Below are 25,708 nucleotides of genomic sequence, written 5' to 3'. Positions count from 1 at the left end.
CATAGAAATATATGGGGTCTCATATATTTCTCTATCTTATAGAAATATAGGGGGTCTCCTATATTTCTACAAGTCATAGAAATATATGGTGTCTCATATATTTCTACAAGATATAGAAATATAGGGGGGCTCCTATATTTCTACAAGTCATAGAAATATATGGGGTCTCATATATTTCTACAATATATAGAAGTATATGGGGTCTCCTATATTTCTATAAGTTATAGCAATATATGGGGTCTCATATATTTCTACAAGTTCTAGAAATATATGGGGTCTCATATATTTCTCTATCTTATAGAAATATATGGGGTCTCATATATTTCTACAAGTTATAGAAATATATGGGGTTTCATATATTTCTACAAGTTATAGAAATATATGGGGTCTCATATATTTCTACAAGTTATAGAAATATATGGGGTCTCATATATTTCTCTATCTTATAGAAATATATGGGGTCTCATATATTTCTACAAGTTATAGAAATATATGGGGTCTCATATATTTCTTTATCTTATAGAAATATATGGGGTCTCATATATTTCTACAAGTTATAGAAATATATGGGGTCTCATATATTTCTACAAGATATAGAAATATATGGGGTCTCATATATTTCTACAAGTTATAGAAATATACGGGGTCTCATATATTTCTCTATCTTATAGAAATATATGGTGCTTCATATATTTCTACAAGTTATAGAAATATATGGCGTCTCATATATTTCTCTATCTTATAGAAATATATGGGGTCTCATATATTTCTACAAGTTATAGAAATATATGGGGTCACATATATTTCTCTATCTTTTAGAAATATATGGGGTCTCATATATTTCTACAAGTTTTAGACATCTATGGGGTCTCATATATTTCTCTATCTTATAGAAATATATGTGGTCTCATATATTTCTACAAGTTATAGAAATATATGGGGTCACATATATTTCTCTATCTTATAGAAATATATGGGGTCTCATATATTTCTACAAGTTATAGAAATATATGGGGTCTCATATATTTCTCTAACTTATAGAAATATATGGGGTCTCATATATTTCTACAATTCATAGAAATATATGGGGTCTCATATATATCTACAAGATATAGAAATATAGGGTGTCTCCTATATTTCTACAAGTAATAGAAATATATGGGTTCTCCTATATTTCTACAAGATATAGAAATATAGGGGGTCTCCTATATTTCTACAAGTCTTAGAAATATATAGGGTCTCATATTTCTACAAGATATAGAAATATATGGGGTCTCCTATATTTCTACAAGTCATAGAAATATATGGGGTCTCATATATTTTACAAGATATAGAAATATATGGGGTCTCCTATATTTCTACAAGTCATAGAAATATATGGGGTCTCCTATATTTCTACAAGATATAGAAATATATGGGGTTTCCTATATTTCTACAAGTCATAGAAATATATGGGTTCTCGTATATTTCTACAAGATATAGAAATATATGGGGTTCATATATTTCTACAAGTCATAGAAATATATGGGGTCTCATATATTTCTCTATCTTATAAAAATATATGGGGTCTCATATATTTCTACAAGTTATAGAAATATATGGGGTCTCATATATTTCTACAAGTTATAGAAATATATGGGGTCTCATATATTTCTCTATCTTATAGAAATATATGGGGTCTCCTATATTTCTACAAGTTATAGAAATATATGGGGTCTCATATATTCCTTTATCTTATAGAAATATATGGGGAATCATATATTTCTACAAGTTATAGAAATATATGGGGTCTCATATATTTCTACAACATAGAGAAATATATGGAGTCTCATATATTCCTACAAGTTATAGAAATATATGGGGTCTCATATATTTTTCTCTCTTATAGAAATATATGGGGTCTCATATATTTCTACAAGTTATAGAAATATATGGCGTCAAATATATTTCTCTATCTTATAGAAATATGTGGGCTCTCATATATTTCTACAAGATATAGATATATATGGGTTCTCATATATTTCTCTATCTTATAGAAATATATGGGGTCTCATATATTTCTACAATTTATAGAAATATATGGGGTCTCATATATTTCTCTATCTTATAGAAATATATGGGATCTCCTATATTTTTACAAGTTTTAGAAATATATGGGGTCTCATATATTTCTCTATCTTATAGAAATATAGGGGGCCTCCTATATTTCTACAAGTCATAGAAATATATGGGGTCTCATATATTTCTCTATCTTATAGAAATATAGGGGGCCTCCTATATTTCTACAAGTCAGAAATATATGGGATATCATATATTTCTCTATTTTATAGAAATATAGGGGGCCTCCTATATTTCTACAAGTCAGAGAAATATATGGGGTCTCATATATTTCTCTATCTTATAGAAATATAGGGGGCCTCCTATATTTCTACAAGTCATAGAAATATATGGGGTCTCATATATTTCTACAAGATAGAGAAATATATGCGGTCTCATATATTTCTCTATCTTATAGAAATATATTGGGTCTCATATATATCTCTATGTTATAGAAATATATGGGGTCTCATATATTTCTACAAGATAGAGAAAGATATGGGGTCTCATATATTTCTCTAATTCATAGAAATATATTGGGTCTCATATATTTCTACAAGATATAGAAATATGGGTGTCCCTATATTTCTACAAGTCATAGAAATATATGGGGTCTCATATATATCTATATCTTATAGAATTATAGGTGGCCTCCTATATTTCTACAAGTCATAGAAATATATGGGGTCTCATATATTTCTCTACCTTATAGAAATATTGGGGGTCTCCTATATTTCTACAAGTCATAGAAATATATGGGTTCTCATATATTTCTCTATCTTATAGAAATATAGGGGGCCTCCTATATGTCTACAAGTCATAGAAATATATGGGGTCTCATATATTTCTCTACCTTATAGAAATATATGGGGTCTCATATATTTCTACAAGTTATAGAAATATATGGGGTCTCATATATTTCTACAAGTTATAGAAATATATGGGGTCTCATATATTTTTCTATCTTATACAAATATATGGGGTGTCATATATTTCTACAAGTTATCGAAATATATGGGGTCTCATATATTTCTCTACCTTATAGAAATATATGGGGTCTCATATATTACTACAAGTTATAGAAATATATGGGGTCTCATATATTTCTACACGATATAGAATTATATGGGGTCTCATATATTTCTAAAAGTTATAGAAATATATGGGGTCTCATATATTTCTCTATCTTATAGAAATATATGGGGTCTCATATATTCCTACAAGTTATAGAAATATATGGGCTCTCATATATTTCTACAAGTTATAGAAATATATGGCGTCTCATATATTTCTACAAGATATAGAAATATGTGGGGTCTCATATATTTCTACAAGTCATAGAAATATTTGTGGTCTCTTATATTTCTCTATCTTATAGAAATATATGGGGTCTCATATATTTCTACAAGTTATAGAAATATATGGGGTCTCATATATTTTACAAGTGATAGAACTATATGGGGTCTCATATATTTCTACAAGTTATAGAAATATATGGGGTCTCATATATTTCTTTATCTTATAGAAATATATGGGGTCACATATATTTCTACAAGTTATAGAAATATATGGGGTTTCATATATTTCTCTATCTTAAAGAAATATATGGGGTCTCATATATTTCTACAAGTTATAGAAATATATGGGGTCTCATATATTTCTTTATCTTATAGAAATATATGGGGTCACATATATTTCTACAAGTTATAGAAATATATGGGGTCTCATATATTTCTCTATCTTAAAGAAATATATGGGGTCTCATATATTTCTACAAGTTATAGAAATATATGGGGTCTCATATATTTCTTTATCTTATAGAAATATATGGGGTCACATATATTTCTACAAGTTATAGAAATATATGTAGTGTCATATATTTCTACAAAATAGAGAAATATATTGGGCCTCTAATATTTCTATAAGTTATAGAAACATATGGGGTCTCATATATTTCTACAAGTTATAGAAATATATGGGGTCTCCTATATTTCTACAAGTCATAGAAATATATGGGGTCTCATATATTTCTACAAGTTATAGAAATATACGGGGTCTCATATATTTCTCTATCTTATAGAAATATATGGTGTTTCATATATTTCTACAAGTTATAGAAATATATGGCGTCTCATATATTTCTCTATCTTATAGAAATATATGGGGTCTCATATATTTCTACAAGTTATAGAAATATATGGGGTCTCATATATTTCTCTAACTTATAGAAATATATGGGGTCTCATATATTTCTACAATTCATAGAAATATATGGGGTCTCATATATATCTACAAGATATAGAAATATAGGGGGTCTCCTATATTTCTACAAGTCTTAGAAATATATAGGGTCTCATATTTCTACAAGATATAGAAATATATGGGGTCTCCTATATTTCTACAAGTCATAGAAATATATGGGGTCTCATATATTTTACAAGATATAGAAATATATGGGGTCTCCTATATTTCTACAAGTCATAGAAATATATGGGGTCTCCTATATTTCTACAAGATATAGAAATATATGGGGTTTCCTATATTTCTACAAGTCATAGAAATATATGGGGTCTCGTATATTTCTACAAGATATAGAAATATATGGGGTTCATATATTTCTACAAGTCATAGAAATATATGGGGTCTCATATATTTCTCTATCTTATAAAAATATATGGGGTCTCATATATTTGTACAAGTTATAGAAATATATGGGGTCTCATATATTTCTACAAGTTATAGAAATATATTGGGTCTCATATATTTCTCTATCTTATAGAAATATATGGGGTCTCCTATATTTCTACAAGTTATAGAAATATATGGGGTCTCATATATTTCTTTATCTTATAGAAATATATGGGGAATCATATATTTCTACAAGTTATTGAAATATATGGGGTCTCATATATTTCTAAAACATAGAGAAATATATGGAGTCTCATATATTCCTACAAGTTATAGAAATATATGGGGTCTCATATATTTTTCTATCTTATAGAAATATATGGGGTCTCATATATTTCTACAAGTTATAGAAATATATGGGGTCTCAAAAATTTCTCTATCTTATAGAAATATATGGGGTCTCATATATTTCTACAAGATAGAGAAATATATGGGGTCTCATATATTTCTACAAGTTATAGAAATATATGGGGTCTCATATATTTCTCTATCTTATAGAAATATATGGGGTCTCATATATTTCTACAAGTTATAGAAATATATGGGGTCTCATATATTTCTACAAGATATAGAAATATATGGGGTCTCATATATTTCTACAAGTTATAGAAATATACGGGGTCTCATATATTTCTCTATCTTATAGAAATATATGGGGTCTCATATATTTCTACAAGTTATAGAAATATATGGGGTCTCATATATTTCTCTATCTTATAGAAATATATGGGGTCTCATATATTTCTACAAGTTATAGAAATATATGGGGTCTCATATATTTCTACAAGATAGAGAAATATAATGGGTCTCTAATATTTCTAAAAGTTATAGTAATATATGGGGTCTCATATATTTCTACAAGTTATAGAAATATATGGGGTCTCATATATTTCTCTATCTTATAGAAATATATGGGGTCTCATATATTTCTACAAGTTATAGGAATATATGCGGTCTCATGTATTTCTACAAGATATAGAAATATATGGGGTCTCATATATTTCTACAAGTTATAGAAATATATGGGGTCTCATATATTTCTCTATCTTATAGATATATATGGGGTCTCATATATTTCTATAAGTTATAGAAATATATGGGGTCTCATATATTTCTCTATCTTATAGAAATATATGGGGTCTCATATATTTCTACAAGTTATAGAAATATATGGGGTCACATATATTTATCTTATAGAAATATATGGGGTCTCATATATTTCTACAAGTTATAGAAATCTATGGGGTCTCATATATTTCTCTATCTTATAGAAATATATGGGGTCTCATATATTTCTACAAGTTATAGAAATATATGGGGTCACATATATTTCTCTATCTTATAGAAATATATGTGGTCTCATATATTTCTCCAAGTTATAGAAATCTATGGGGTCTCATATATTTCTCTATCTTATAGAAATATATGGGGTCTCATATATTTCTACAAGTCATAGAAATATACGGGGTCTCATATATTTCTACAAGATATAGAAATATAGGGTGTCTCCTATATTTCTACAAGTCATAGAATTATATGGGGTCTCCTATATTTCTACAAGATATAGAAATATAGGGGGTCTCCTATATTTCTACAAGTCTTAGAAATATATAGGGTCTCATATTTCTACAAGATATAGAAATATATGGGGTCTCCTATATTTCTACAAGTCATAGAAATATATGGGGTCTCATATATTTCTACAAGATATAGAAATATATGGGGTCTCCTATATTTCTACAAGTCATAGAAATATATGGGGTCTCCTATATTTCTACAAGATATAGAAATATATGGGGTTTCCTATATTTCTACAAGTCATAGAAATATATGGGGTCTCGTATATTTCTACAAGATATAGAAACATATGGGGTTCATATATTTCTACAAGTCATAGAAATATATGGGGTCTCATATATTTCTCTATCTTATAGAAATATATGGGGTCTCATATATTTCTACAAGTTATAGAAATATATGGGGTTTCATATATTTCTACAAGTTATAGAAATATATGGGGTCTCATATATTTCTACAAGTTATAGAAATATATGGGGTCTCATATATTTCTCTATCTTATAGAAATATATGTGGTCTCATATATTTCTACAAGTTATAGAAATATATGGGGTCTCATATATTTCTTTATCTTATAGAAATATATGGGGTCTCATATATTTCTACAAGTTATAGAAATATATGGGGTCTCATATATTTCTACAAGATATAGAAATATATGGGGTCTCATATATTTCTACAAGTTATAGAAATATACGGGGTCTCATATATTTCTCTATCTTATAGAAATATATGGTGTTTCATATATTTCTACAAGTTATAGAAATATATGGCGTCTCATATATTTCTCTATCTTATAGAAATATATGGGGTCTCCTATATTTCTACAAGTCATAGAAATATATGGGGTCTCCTATATTTCTACAAGATATAGAAATATATGGGGTTTCCTATATTTCTACAAGTCATAGAAATATATGGGGTCTCGTATATTTCTACAAGATATAGAAATATATGGGGTTCATATATTTCTACAAGTCATAGAAATATATGGGGTCTCATATATTTCTCTATCTTATAAAAATATATGGGGTCTCATATATTTCTACAAGTTATAGAAATATATGGGGTCTCATATATTTCTACAAGTTATAGAAATATATGGGGTCTCATATATTTCTCTATCTTATAGAAATATATGGGGTCTCCTATATTTCTACAAGTTATAGAAATATATGGGGTCTCATATATTTCTTTATCTTATAGAAATATATGGGGAATCATATATTTCTACAAGTTATAGAAATATATGGGTGTTCATATATTTCTACAACATAGAGAAATATATGGAGTCTCATATATTCCTACAAGTTATAGAAATATATGGGGTCTCATATATTTTTCTATCTTATAGAAATATATGGGGTCTCATATATTTCTACAAGTTATAGAAATATATGGGGTCTCAAAAATTCCTCTATCTTATAGAAATATATGGGGTCTCATATATTTCTACAAGATAGAGAAATATATGGGGTCTCATATATTTCTACAAATTATAGAAATATATGAGGTCTCATATATTTCTACAAGTTATAGAAATATATGGGGTCTCATATATTTCTCTATCTTATAGAAATATATGGGGTCTCATATATTTCTACAAGTTATAGAAATATATGGGGTCTCATATATTTCTACAAAATATAGAAATATATGGGGTCTCATATATTTCTACAAGTTATAGAAATATACGGGGTCTCATATATTTCTCTATCTTATAGAAATATATGGTGTCTCATATATTTCTACAAGTTATAGAAATATATGGCATCTCATATATTTCTCTATCTTATAGAAATATATGGGTTCTCATATATTTCTACAAGTTCTAGAAATATATGGGGTCTCATATATTTCTCTATCTTATAGTAATATATGGAGTCTCATATATTTCTACAAGTTATAGAAATATATGGCGTCAAATATATTTCTCTATCTTATAGAAATATGTGGGCTCTCATATATTTCTACAAGATATAGATATATATGGGGTCTCATATATTTCTCTATCTTATAGAAATATATGGGGTCTCATATATTTCTACAATTTATAGAAATATATGGGGTCTCATATATTTCTCTATCTTATAGAAATATATGGGATCTCCTATATTTTTACAAGTTTTAGAAATATATGGGGTCTCATATATTTCTCTATCTTATATAAATATAGGGGGCCTCCTATATTTCTACAAGTCATAGAAATATATGGGGTCTCATATATTTCTCTATCTTATAGAAATATAGGGGGCCTCCTATATTTCTACAAGTCAGAAATATATGGGATATCATATATTTCTCTATCTTATAGAAATATAGGGGGCCTCCTATATTTCTACAAGTCAGAGAAATATATGGGGTCTCATATATTTCTCTATCTTATAGAAATATAGGGGGCCTCCTATATTTCTACAAGTCATAGAAATATATGGGGTCTCATATATTTCTACAAGATAGAGAAATATATGCGGTCTCATATATTTCTCTATCTTATAGAAATATATGGGGTCTCATATATTTCTCTATGTTATAGAAATATATGGGGTCTCATATATTTCTACAAGATAGAGAAATATATGGGGTCTCATATATTTCTCTAATTCATAGAAATATATTGGGTCTCATATATTTCTACAAGATATAGAAATATGGGTGTCCCTATATTTCTACAAGTCATAGAAATATATGGGGTCTCATATATATCTATATCTTATAGAATTATAGGTGGCCTCCTATATTTCTACAAGTCATAGAAATATATGGGGTCTCATATATTTCTCTACCTTATAGAAATATTGGGGGTCTCCTATATTTCTACAAGTCATAGAAATATATGGGGTCTCATATATTTCTCTATCTTATAGAAATATAGGGGGCCTCCTATATGTCTACAAGTCATAGAAATATATGGGGTCTCATTTATTTCTCTACCTTATAGAAATATATGGGGTCTCATATATTTCTACAAGTTATAGAAATATATGGGGTCTCATATATTTCTCTATCTTATAGAAATATATGGAGTCTCATATATTTCTCTACCTTATAGAATTATATGTGGTCTCATATATTTCTACACGATATAGAATTATATGGGGTCTCATATATTTATACAAGTTATAGAAATATATGGGGTCTCATATATTTCTACAAGATATAGAAATATGTGGGGTCTCATATATTTCTACAAGTTATAGAAATATATGAGGTCTCATATATTTCTACAAGATATAGAAATATATGGGGTCTCATATATTTTACAAGTTATAGAAATATATAGGGTCTCATATATTTCTCTATCTTATAGAAATATATGGGGTCTCATATATTTCTACAAGTTATAGAAATATATGGGGTCTCATATATTTCTACAAGTTATAGAAATATATGGGGGTCTCATATATTTCTCTATCTTATAGAAATATATGGGGTCTCATATTTCTACAAGTTATAGAAATATATGGGGTCTCAAATATTTCTACAAGTTATAGAAATATATGGGGTCTCATATATATATTTCTTTATCTTATAGAAATATATGTGGTCACATATATTTCTACATGTTATAGAAATATATGTCGTGTCATATATTTCTACAAGATAGAGAAATATATTGGGTCTCTAATATTTCTATAAGTTATAGAAACATATGGGGTCTCATATATTTCTACAAGTTATAGAAATATATGGGGTCTCATATATTTCTCTATCTTATAGAAATATATGGGGTCTCATATATTTCTACAAGTTATAGAAATATATGGGGTCTCATATATTTCTCTATCTTATAGAAATATATGGGGTCTCATATATTTCTACAAGTTATAATAATATATGGGGTCTCATATATTTTTCTATCTTATAGAAATATATGGGGTCTCATATATTTCTACAAGTTATAGAAATATATGGGGTCTCATATATATCTCTATCTTATAGAAATATATGGGGTCTCATATATTTCTACAAGTTATAGAAATATATGGGGTCTCATATATTTCTACAAGATATAGAAATATATGGGGTCTCATATATTTCTACAAGTTATAGAAATATATGGGGTCTCATATATTTCTACAAGTTATAGAAATATTTGGGGTCTCCTATATTTCTCTATCTTATAGAAATATATGGGTTCTCATATATTTCTACAAGTTATAGAAATATATGGGGTCTCATATATTTCTACAAGATATAGAAATATATGGGGTCTCATATATTTTACAAGTGATAGAAATATATTGGGTCTCATACATTTCTCTATCTTATAGAAATATATTGGGTCTCATATATTTCTACAAGTTATAGAAATATATGGGGTCTCATATATTTCTACAAGTTATAGAAATATATAGGGTTTCATATATTTCTTTATCTTATAGAAATATATAGGGTCTCATATATTTCTACAAGTTATAGAAATATATGGGGTCTCATATATTTCTACAAGATAGAGAAATATATTGGGTCTCTAATATTTCTACAAGTTATAGAAATATATCGGGTCTCATATATTTCTACAAGTTATAGAAATATATGGGGTCTCATATATTTCTCTATCTTATAGAAATATATGGGGTCTCATATATTTCTACAAGTTAAAGAAATATATGGGGTCTCCTATATTTCTACAAGTCATAGAAATATATGGGGTCTCATATATTTCTACAAGTTATAGAAATATATGGGGTCTCATATATTTCTACAAGTTATAGAAATATATGGGGTCTCATATATTTCTACAAGATATAGAAATATATGGGGTCTCATATATTTTACAAGTGATAGAAATATATAGGGTCTCATATATTTCTCTATCTTATAGAAATATATGGGGTCTCATATATTTCTACAAGTTATAGAAATATATGGGGTCTCATATATTTCTACAAGTTATAGAAATATATGGTGTCTCATATATTTCTCTATCTTATAGAAATATATGGGGTCTCATATATTTCTACAAGTTATAGAAATATATGGGGTCTCAAATATTTCTACAAATTATAGAAATATATGGGGTCTCATATATATATTTCTTTATCTTATAGAAATATATGTGGTCACATATATTTCTACATGTTATAGAAATATATGTCTTGTCATATATTTCTACAAGATAGTGAAATATATTGGGTCTCTAATATTTCTATAAGTTATAGAAACATATGTGGTCTCATATATTTCTACAAGTTATAGAAATATATGTGGTCTCATATATTTCTCTATCTTATACAAATATATGGGGTCTCATATATTTCTACAAGTTATAGAAATATATGGGGTCTCATATATTTCTCTATCTTATAGAAATATATGGGGTCTCATATATTTCTACAAGTTATAGAAATATATGGGGTCTCATATATTTTTCTATCTTATAGAAATATATGGGGTCTCATATATTTCTACAAGTTATAGAAATATATGGGGTCTCATATATATCTCTATCTTATAGAAATATATGGGGTCTCATATATTTCTACAAGTTATAGAAATATATGGGGTCTCATATATTTCTACAAGATATAGAAATATATGGGGTCTCATATATTTCTACAAGTTATAGAAATATATGGGGTCTCATATATTTCTACAAGTTATAGAAATATTTGGGGTCTCCTATATTTCTCTATCTTATAGAAATATATGGGTTCTCATATATTTCTACAAGTTATAGAAATATATGGTGTCTCATATATTTCTACAAGATATAGAAATATATGGGGTCTCATATATTTTACAAGTGATAGAAATATATGGGGTCTCATACATTTCTCTATCTTATAGAAATATATTGGGTCTCATATATTTCTACAAGTTATAGAAATATATGGGGTCTCATATATTTCTACAAGTTATAGAAATATATAGGGTCTCATATATTTCTTTATCTTATAGTAATATATAGGGACTCATATATTTCTACAAGTTATAGAAATATATGGAGTCTCATATATTTCTACAAGATAGAGAAATATATTGGGTCTCTAATATTTCTACAAGTTATAGAAATATATCGGGTCTCATATATTTCTACAAGTTATAGAAATATATGGGGTCTCATATATTTCTCTATCTTATAGAAATATATGGGGTCTCATATATTTCTACAAGTTAAAGAAATATATGGGGTCTCCTATATTTCTACAAGTCATAGAAATATATGGGGTCTCATATATTTCTACAAGTTATAGAAATTTATGGGGTCTCATATATTTCTACAAGTTATAGAAATATATGGGGTCTCATATATTTCTACAAGATATAGAAATATATGGGGTCTCATATATTTTACAAGTGATAGAAATATATGGGGTCTCATATATTTCTCTATCTTATAGAAATATATGGGGTCTCATATATTTCTACAAGTTATAGAAATATATGGGGTCTCATATATTTCTACAAGTTATAGAAATATATGGGGTCTCATATATTTCTCTATCTTATAGAAATATATGGGGTCTCATATATTTCTACAAGTTATAGAAATATATGGGGTCTCAAATATTTCTACAAATTATAGAAATATATGGGGTCTCATATATATATTTCTTTATCTTATAGAAATATATGTGGTCACATATATTTCTACATGTTATAGAAATATATGTCTTGTCATATATTTCTACAAGATAGTGAAATATATTGGGTCTCTAATATTTCTATAAGTTATAGAAACATATGTGGTCTCATATATTTCTACAAGTTATAGAAATATATGTGGTCTCATATATTTCTCTATCTTATACAAATATATGGGGTCTCATATATTTCTACAAGTTATAGAAATATATGGGGTCTCATATATTTCTCTATCTTATAGAAATATATGGGGTCTCATATATTTCTACAAGTTATAGAAATATATGGGGTCTCATATATTTTTCTATCTTATAGAAATATATGGGGTCTCATATATTTCTACAAGTTATAGAAATATATGGGGTCTCATATATATCTCTATCTTATAGAAATATATGGGGTCTCATATATTTCTACAAGTTATAGAAATATATGGGGTCTCATATATTTCTACAAGATATAGAAATATATGGGGTCTCATATATTTCTACAAGTTATAGAAATATATGGGGTCTCATATATTTCTACAAGTTATAGAAATATTTGGGGTCTCCTATATTTCTCTATCTTATAGAAATATATGGGTTCTCATATATTTCTACAAGTTATAGAAATATATGGTGTCTCATATATTTCTACAAGATATAGAAATATATGGGGTCTCATATATTTTACAAGTGATAGAAATATATGGGGTCTCATACATTTCTCTATCTTATAGAAATATATTGGGTCTCATATATTTCTACAAGTTATAGAAATATATGGGGTCTCATATATTTCTACAAGTTATAGAAATATATAGGGTCTCATATATTTCTTTATCTTATAGTAATATATAGGGACTCATATATTTCTACAAGTTATAGAAATATATGGAGTCTCATATATTTCTACAAGATAGAGAAATATATTGGGTCTCTAATATTTCTACAAGTTATAGAAATATATCGGGTCTCATATATTTCTACAAGTTATAGAAATATATGGGGTCTCATATATTTCTCTATCTTATAGAAATATATGGGGTCTCATATATTTCTACAAGTTAAAGAAATATATGGGGTCTCCTATATTTCTACAAGTCATAGAAATATATGGGGTCTCATATATTTCTACAAGTTATAGAAATTTATGGGGTCTCATATATTTCTACAAGTTATAGAAATATATGGGGTCTCATATATTTCTACAAGATATAGAAATATATGGGGTCTCATATATTTTACAAGTGATAGAAATATATGGGGTCTCATATATTTCTCTATCTTATAGAAATATATGGGGTCTCATATATTTCTACAAGTTATAGAAATATATGGGGTCTCATATATTTCTACAAGTTATAGAAATATATGGGGTCTCATATATTTCTTTATCTTATAGAAATATATGGGGTCACATATATTTCTACAAGTTATAGAAATATATGGGGTCTCATATATTTCTACAGATAGAGAAATATAATAGGTCTCTAATATTTCTACAAGTTATAGAAATATATGTGGTCTCATATATTTCTACAAGTTATAGAAATATATGGGGTCTCATATATTTCTCTATCTTATAGATATATATGTGGTCTCCTATATTTCTACAAGTTATAGAAATATATGGGGTCTCCTATATTTATACAAGTCATAGAAATATATGGGGTCTCATATATTTCTACAAGTTATAGAAATATATGGGGTCTCATATATTTCTATAAGTTATAGAAATATATGGGGTCTCATATATTTCTCTATCTTATAGAAATATATGGGGTCTCATATATTTCTACAAGTTATAGAAATATATGGGGTCTCATATATTTCTACAAGATATAGAAATATATGGGGTCACATATATTTCTACCAGTTATAGAAATATACGGGGTCTCATATATTGCTCATTCTTATAGAAATATATGGGGTCTCATATATTTCTACAAGTTATAGAAATATATGTCGTCTCATATATTTCTCTATCTTATAGAAATATATGGGGTCTCATATATTTCTACAAGTTCTAGAAATATATGGGGTCTCATATATTTCTCTATCTTATAGAAATATATGGGATCTCTTATATTTCTACAAGTTATAGAAATATATGGGGTCTCATATATTTCTCTATCTTATAGAAATATATGGGGTCTCATATATTTCTACAAGATATAGAAATATATGGGGTCTCATATATTTCTACAAGTTATAGAAATATACGGGGTCTCATATATTTCTCTATCTTATAGAAATATATGGTGTCTCATATATTTCTACAAGTTATAGAAATATATGGCATCTCATATATTTCTCTATCTTATAGAAATATATGGGGTCTCATATATTTCTACAAGTTCTAGAAATATATGGGGTCTCATATATTTCTCTATCTTATAGAAATATATGGAGTCTCATATATTTCTACAAGTTATAGAAATATATGGCGTCAAATATATTTCTCTATCTTATAGAAATATGTGGGCTCTCATATATTTCTACAAGATATAGATATATATGGGGTCTCTTATATTTCTCTATCTTATAGAAATATATGGGGTCTCATATATTTCTACATTTAATAGAAATATATGGGGTCTCATATATTTCTCTATCTTATAGAAATATAGGGGGCCTCCTATATTTCTACAAGTCATAGAAATATATGGGGTCTCATATATTTCTCTATCTTATAGAAATATAGGGGGCCTCCTATATTTCTACAAGTCAGAAATATATGGGATATCATATATTTCTCTATCTTATAGAAATATAGGGGGCCTCCTATATTTCTACAAGTCAGAGAAATATATGGGGTCTCATATATTTCTCTATCTTATAGAAATATAGGGGGCCTCCTATATTTCTACAAGTCATAGAAATATATGGGGTCTCATATATTTCTACAAGATAGAGTAATATATGCGGTCTCATATATTTCTCTATCTTATAGAAATATATGGGATCTCATATATTTCTCTATGTTATAGAAATATATGGGGTCTCATATATTTCTACAAGATAGAGAAATATATGGGGTCTCATATATTTCTCTAATTCATAGAAATATATTGGGTCTCATATATTTCTACAAGATATAGAAATATGGGTGTCCCTATATTTCTACAAGTCATAGAAATATATGGGGTCTCATATATATCTATATCTTATAGAATTATAGGTGGCCTCCTATATTTCTACAAGTCATAGAAATATATGGGGTCTCATATATTTCTCTACCTTATAGAAATATTGGGGGTCTCCTATATTTCTACAAGTCATAGAAATATATGGGGTCTCATATATTTCTCTATCTTATAGAAATATAGGGGGCCTCCTATATGTCTACAAGTCATAGAAATATATGGGGTCTCATATATTTCTCTACCTTATAGAAATATATGGGGTCTCATATATTTCTACAAGTTATAGAAATATATGGGGTCTCATATATTTCTCTATCTTATAGAAATATATGGAGTCTCATATATTTCTACAAGTTATAGAAATATAAGGGGTCTCATATATTTTTCTATCTTATAGAAATATATGGGGTCTCATATATTTCTACAAGTTATAGAAATATATGTGGTCTCATATATTTCTCTACCTTATAGAATTATATGTGGTCTCATATATTTCTACACGATATAGAATTATATGGGGTCTCATATATTTATACAAGTTATAGAAATATATGGGGTCTCATATATTTCTACAAGATATAGAAATATGTGGGGTCTCATATATTTCTACAAGTTATAGAAATATTTGTGGTCTCCTATATTTGTTTATCTTATAGAAATATATGGGGTCTCATATATTTCTACAAGTTATAGAAATATATGGGGTCTCATATATTTCTACAAGATATAGAAATATATGGGGTCTCATATATTTTACAAGTGCTAGAAATATATAGGGTCTCATATATTTCTCTATCTTATGGAAATATATGGGGTCTCATATATTTCTACAAGTTATAGAAATATATGGGGTCTCATATATTTCTCTATCTTATAGAAATATATGGGGTCTCATATATTTCTACAAGTTATAGAAATATATGGGGTCTCAAATATTTCTACAAGTTATAGAAATATATGGGGTCTCATATATATATTTCTTTATCTTATAGAAATATATGTGGTCACATATATTTCTACATGTTATAGAAATATATGTCGTGTCATATATTTCTACAAGATAGAGAAATATATTCTGTCTCTAATATTTCTATAAGTTATAGAAACATATGGGGTCTCATATATTTCTACAAGTTATAGAAATATATGGGGTCTCATATATTTCTCTATCTTATAGAAATATATGGGGTCTCATATATTTCTACAAGTTATAGAAATATATGGGGTCTCATATATTTCTCTATCTTATAGAAATATATGGGGTCTCATATATTTCTACAAGTTATAGAAATATATGGGGTCTCATATATTTCTCTATCTTATAGAAATATATGGGGTCTCATATATTTCTACAAGTTATAGAAATATATGGGGTCTCATATATTTCTACAAGTTATAGAAATATATGGGGTCTCATATATTTCTTTATCTTATAGAAATATATGGTATCACATATATTTCTACAAGTTATAGAAATATATGGGGTCTCATATATTCCTACAAGATAGAGAAATATATTGGGTCTCTAATATTTCTACAAGTTATAGAAATATATGGGGTCTCATATATTTCTACAAGTTATAGAAATATATGGGGTCTCATATATTTCTCTATCTTATACAAATATATGGGGTCTCATATATTTCTACAAGTTATAGAAATATATGGGGTCTCCTATATTTCTACAAGTCATAGAAATATATGGGATTTCATATATTTCTACAAGATATAGAAATATATGGGGTCTCATATATTTTACAAGTGATAGAAATATATGGGGTCTCATATATTTCTCTATCTTATAGAAATATATGGGGTCTCATATATTTCTACAAGTTATAGAAATATATGGGGTCTCATATATTTCTACAAGTTATAGAAATATATGGGGTCTCATATATTTCTTTATCTTATAGAAATATATGGGGTCACATATATTTCTACAAGTTGTAGAAATATATGGGGTCTCATATATTTCTACAAGATAGAGAAATATATTGGGTCTCTAATATTTCTACAAGTTATAGAAATATATGGAGTCTCATATATTTCTACAAGATATAGAAATATAGGGGGTCTCCTATATTTCTACAAGTCATAGAAATATATGGGGTCTCATATATTTCTACAAGATATAGAAGTATATGGGGTCTCCTATATTTCTACAAGTTATAGCAATATATGGGGTCTCATATATTTCTATCTTATAGAAATATATGGGGTCTCATATATTTCTACAAGTTATAGAAATATATGGGGTCTCATATATTTCTCTATCTTATAGAAATATATGGAGTCTCATATATTTCTACAAGTTATAGAAATATATGGGGTCTCATGTATTTCTCTATCTTATAGAAATATATGGGGTCTCATATATTTCTACAAGTTATAGAAATATATGGGGTCTCATATATTTCTCTATCTTATAGAAATATATGGGGTCTCATATATTTCTACAAGTTATAGAAATATATGGGGTCTCATATATTTCTACAAGATATAGAAATATATGGGGTCTCATATATTTTACAAGTGATAGAAATATATGGGGTCTCATACATTTCTCTATCTTATAGAAATATATTGGGTCTCATATATTTCTACAAGTTATAGAAATATATGGGGTCTCATATATTTCTACAAGTTATAGAAATATATGGGGTCTCATATATTTCTACAAGTTATAGAAATATATAGGGTCTCATATATTTCTTTATCTTATAGAAATATATAGGGTCTCATATATTTATACAAGTTATAGAAATATATGGGGTCTCATATATTTCTACAAGATAGAGAAATATATTGGGTCTCTAATATTTCTACAAGTTATAGAAATATAACGGGTCTCATATATTTCTACAAGTTATAGAAATATATGGGGTCTCATATATTTCTCTATCTTATAGAAATATATGGGGTCTCATATATTTCTACAAGTTAAAGAAATATATGGGGTCTCCTATATTTCTACAAGTCATAGAAATATATGGGGTCTCATATATTTCTACAAGTTATAGAAATATATGGGGTCTCATATATTTCTACAAGTTATAGAAATATATGGGGTCTCATATATTTCTACAAGATATAGAAATATATGGGGTCTCATATATTTTACAAGTGATAGAAATATATGGGGTCTCATATATTTCTCTATCTTATAGAAATATATGGGGTCTCATATATTTCTACAAGTTATAGAAATATATGGGGTCTCATATATTTCTACAAGTTATAGAAATATATGGGGTCTCATATATTTTTTATCTTATAGAAATATATGGTATCACATATATTTCTACAAGTTATAGAAATATATGGGGTCTCATATATTCCTACAAGATAGAGAAATATATTGGGTCTCTAATATTTCTACAAGTTATAGAAATATATGGGGTCTCATATATTTCTACAAGTTATAGAAATATATGGGGTCTCATATATTTCTCTATCTTATAGAAATATATGGGGTCTCATATATTTCTACAAGTTATAGAAATATATGGGGTCTCCTATATTTCTACAAGTCATAGAAATATATGGGGTCTCATATATTTCTACAAGATATAGAAATATATGGGGTCTCATATATTTTACAAGTGATAGAAATATATGGGGTCTCATATATTTCTCTATCTTATAGAAATATATGGGGTCTCATATATTTCTACAAGTTATAGAAATATATGGGGTCTCATATATTTCTACAAGTTATAGAAATATATGGGGTCTCATATATTTCTTTATCTTATAGAAATATATGGGGTCACATATATTTCTACAAGTTGTAGAAATATATGGGGTCTCATATATTTCTACAAGATAGAGAAATATATTGGGTCTCTAATATTTCTACAAGTTATAGAAATATATGGGGTCTCATATATTTCTACAAGATATAGAAAAATAGGGGGTCTCCTATATTTCTACAAGTCATAGAAATATATGGGGTCTCATATATTTCTACAAGATATAGAAGTATATGGGGTCTCCTATATTTCTACAAGTTATAGCAATATATGGGGTCTCATATATTTCTTTCTTATAGAAATATATGGGGTCTCATATATTTCTACAAGTTATAGAAATATATGGGGTCTCATATATTTCTCTATCTTATAAAAATATATGGGGTCTCATATATTTCTACAAGTTATAGTAATAAATGGCGTCTCATATATTTTTCTATCTTATAGAAATATATGGGGTCTCATATATTTCTACAAGTTATAGAAATATATGGGGTATCATATATTTCTCTATCTTATAGAAATATATGGGGTCTCATATATTTCTACAAGTTATAGAAATATATGGGGTCTCATATATTTCTACAAGATAGAGAAATATATGGGGTCTCATATATTTCTACAAGTTATAGAAATATATGGGGTCTCATATATTTCTACAAGTTATAGAAATATTTGGGGTCTCCTATATTTCTCTAGCTTATAGAAATATATTGGGTCTCATATATTTCTACAAGATATAGAAATATATGGGGTCGCATATATTTTACAAGTGATAGAAATATATGGGGTCTCATATAATTCTCTATCTTATAGAAATATATGGGGTCACATATATTTCTACAAGTTATAGAAATATATGGGGTCTCATATATTTCTACAAGTTATAGAAATATATGGGGTCTCATATATTTCTACAAGTTATAGAAATATATGGGGTCTCATATATTTCTACAAGATATAGAAATATATGGGGTCTCATATATTTTACAAGTGATAGAAATATATGGGGTCTCATATATTTCTCTATCTTATAGAAATATATGGGGTCTCATATATTTCTACAAGTTATAGAAATATATGTGGTCTCATATATTTCTACAAGTTATAGAAATATATGGGGTCTCATATATTTCTTTATCTTATAGAAATATATGGTATCACATATATTTCTACAAGTTATAGAAATATATGGGGCCTCATATATTCCTACAAGATAGAGAAATATATTGGGTCTCTAATATTTCTACAAGTTATAGAAATATATGGGGTCTCATATATTTCTACAAGTTATAGAAATATATGGGGTCTCATATATTTCTCTATCTTATAGAAATATATGGGGTCTCATATATTTCTACAAGTTATAGAAATATATGGGGTCTCCTATATTTCTACAAGTCATAGAAATATATGGGGTCTCATATATTTCTACAAGATATAGAAATATATGGGGTCTCATATATTTTACAAGTGATAGAAATATATGGGGTCTCATATATTTCTCTATCTTATAGAAATATATGGGGTCTCATATATTTCTACAAGTTATAGAAATATATGGGGTCTCATATATTTCTACAAGTTATAGAAATATATGGGGTCTCATATATTTCTTTATCTTATAGAAATATATGGGGTCACATATATTTCTACAAGTTGTAGAAATATATGGGGTCTCATATATTTCTACAAGATAGAGAAATATATTGGGTCTCTAATATTTCTACAAGTTATAGAAATATATGGGGTCTCATATATTTCTACAAGATATAGAAATATAGGGGGTCTCCTATATTTCTACAAGTCATAGAAATATATGGGGTCTCATATATTTCTACAAGATATAGAAGTATATGGGGTCTCCTATATTTCTACAAGTTATAGCAATATACGGGGTCTCATATATTTCTATCTTATAGAAATATATGGGGTCTCATATATTTCTACAAGTTATAGAAATATAAGGGGTCTCATATATTTCTCTATCTTATAGAAATATATGGGGTCTCATATATTTCTACAAGTTATAGAAATAAATGGCGTCTCATATATTTTTCTATCTTATAGAAATATATGGGGTCTCATATTTCTACAAGTTATAGAAATATATGGGGTCTCATATATTTCTCTATCTTATAGAAATATATGGGGTCTCATATATTTCTACAAGTTATAGAAATATATGGGGTCTCATATATTTCTACAAGATAGAGAAATATATGGGGTCTCATATATTTCTACAAGTGATAGAAATATATGGGGTCTCATACATTTCTCTATCTTATAGAAATATATTGGGTCTCATATATTTCTACAAGTTATAGAAATATATGGGGTCTCATATATTTCTACAAGTTATAGAAATATATAGGGTCTCATATATTTCTTTATCTTATTGAAATATATAGGGTCTCATATATTTCTACAAGTTATAGAAATATATGGGGTCTCATATATTTCTACAAGATAGAGAAATATATTGGGTCTCTAATATTTCTACAAGTTATAGAAATATAACGGGTCTCATATATTTCTACAAGTTATAGAAATATAAGGGGTCTCATATATTTCTCTCTCTTATAGAAATATATGGGGTCTCATATATTTCTACAAGTTAAAGAAATATATGGGGTCTCCTATATTTCTACAAGTCATAGAAATATATGGGGTCTCATATATTTCTACAAGTTATAGAAATATATGGGGTCTCATATATTTCTACAAGTTATAGAAATATATGGGGTCTCATATATTTCTACAAGATATAGAAATATATGGGGTCTCATATATTTTACAAGTGATAGAAATATATGGGGTCTCATATATTTCTCTATCTTATAGAAATATATGGGGTCTCATATATTTCTACAAGTTATAAAAATATATGGGGTCTCATATATTTCTACAAGTTATAGAAATATATGGGGTCTCATATATTTCTTTATCTTATAGAAATATATGGTATCACATATATTTCTACAAGTTATAGAAATATATGGGGTCTCATATATTCCTACAAGATAGAGAAATATATTGGGTCTCTAATATTTCTACAAGTTATAGAAATATATGGGGTCTCATATATTTCTACAAGTTATAGAAATATATGGGGTCTCATATATTTCTCTATCTTATAGAAATATATGGGGTCTCATATATTTCTACAAGTTATAGAAATATATGGGGTCTCCTATATTTCTACAAGTCATAGAAATATATGGGGTCTCATATATTTCTACAAGATATAGAAATATATGGGGTCTCATATATTTTACAAGTGATAGAAATATATGGGGTCTCATATATTTCTCTATCTTATAGAAATATATGGGGTCTCATATATTTCTACAAGTTATAGAAATATATGGGGTCTCATATATTTCTACAAGTTATAGAAATATATGGGGTCTCATATATTTCTTTATCTTATAGAAATATATGGGGTCACATATATTTCTACAAGTTGTAGAAATATATGGGGTCTCATATATTTCTACAAGATAGAGAAATATATTGGGTCTCTAATATTTCTACAAGTTATAGAAATATATGGGGTCTCATATATTTCTACAAGATATAGAAAAATAGGGGGTCTCCTATATTTCTACAAGTCATAGAAATATATGGGGTCTCATATATTTCTACAAGATATAGAAGTATATGGGGTCTCCTATATTTCTACAAGTTATAGCAATATATGGGGTCTCATATATTTCTTTCTTATAGAAATATATGGGGTCTCATATATTTCTACAAGTTATAGAAATATATGGGGTCTCATATATTTCTCTATCTTATAAAAATATATGGGGTCTCATATATTTCTACAAGTTATAGAAATAAATGGCGTCTCATATATTTTTCTATCTTATAGAAATATATGGGGTCTCATATATTTCTACAAGTTATAGAAATATATGGGGTCTCATATATTTCTCTATCTTATAGAAATATATGGGGTCTCATATATTTCTACAAGTTATAGAAATATATGGGGTCTCATATATTTCTACAAGATAGAGAAAAATATGGGGTCTCATATATTTCTACAAGTTATAGAAATATATGGGGTCTCATATATTTCTACAAGTTATAGAAATATTTGGGGTCTCCTATATTTCTCTAGCTTATAGAAATATATGGGGTCTCATATATTTCTACAAGATATAGAAATATATGTGGTCGCATATATTTTACAAGTGATAGAAATATATGGGGTCTCATATAATTCTCTATCTTATAGAAATATATGGGGTCACATATATTTCTACAAGTTATAGAAATATATGGGGTCTCATATATTTCTACAAGTTATAGAAATATATGGGGTCTCATATATTTCTACAAGATATAGAAATATATGGGGTCTCATATATTTTACAAGTGATAGAAATATATGGGGTCTCATATATTTCTCTATCTTATAGAAATATATGGGGTCTCATATATTTCTACAAGTTATAGAAATATATGTGGTCTCATATATTTCTACAAGTTATAGAAATATATGGGGTCTCATATATTTCTTTATCTTATAGAAATATATGGTATCACATATATTTCTACAAGTTGTAGAAATATATGGGGCCTCATATATTCCTACAAGATAGAGAAATATATTGGGTCTCTAATATTTCTACAAGTTATAGAAATATATGGGGTCTCATATATTTCTAAAAGTTATAGAAATATATGGGGTCTCATATATTTCTCTATCTTATAGAAATATATGGGGTCTCATATATTTCTACAAGTTATAGAAATATATGGGGTCTCCTATATTTCTACAAGTCATAGAAATATATGGGGTCTCATATATTTCTACAAGATATAGAAATATATGGGGTATCATATATTTTACAAGTGATAGAAATATATGGGGTCTCATATATTTCTCTACCTTATAGAAATATATGGGGTCTCATATATTTCTACAAGTTATAGAAATATATGGGGTCTCATATATTTCTACAAGTTATAGAAATATATGGGTCTCATATATTTCTTTATCTTATAGAAATATATGTGGTCACATATATTTCTACAAGTTGTAGAAATATATGGGGTCTCATATATTTCTACAAGATAGAGAAATATATTGGGTCTCTAATATTTCTACAAGTTATAGAAATATATGGGGTCTCATATATTTCTACAAGATATAGAAATATAGGGGGTCTCCTATATTTCTACAAGTCATAGAAATATATGGGGTCTCATATATTTCTACAAGATATAGAAGTATATGGGGTCTCCTATATTTCTACAAGTTATAGCAATATATGGGGTCTCATATATTTCTATCTTATAGAAATATATGGGGTCTCATATATTTCTACAAGTTTTAGAAATATATGGGGTCTCATATATTTCTCTATCTTATAGAAATATATGGGGTCTCATATATTTCTACAAGTTATATTAATAAATGGCGTCTCATATATTTTTCTATCTTATAGAAATATATGGGGTCTCATATATTTTTACAAGTTATAGAAATATATGGGGTCTCATATATTTCTCTATCTTATAGAAATATATGGGGTCTCATATATTTCTACAAGTTATAGAAATATATGGGGTCTCATATATTTCTACAAGATAGAGAAATATATGGCGTCTCATATATTTCTACAAGTTATAGAAATATATGGGGTCTCATATATTTCTACAAGTTATAGAAATATTTGGGGTCTCCTATATTTATCTAGCTTATAGAAATATATGGGGTCTCATATATTTCTACAAGATATAGAAATATATGGGGTCGCATATATTTAAAAGTGATAGAAATATATGGGGTCTCATATAATTCTCTATCTTATAGAAATATATGGGGTCACATATATTTCTACAAGTTATAGAA

Source organism: Muscardinus avellanarius, assembly GCF_963383645.1.
Source record: "Muscardinus avellanarius genome assembly, chromosome: 12".
NCBI lineage: Eukaryota > Metazoa > Chordata > Mammalia > Rodentia > Gliridae > Muscardinus > Muscardinus avellanarius.
This window is presented reverse-complemented; position numbering follows the sequence as displayed.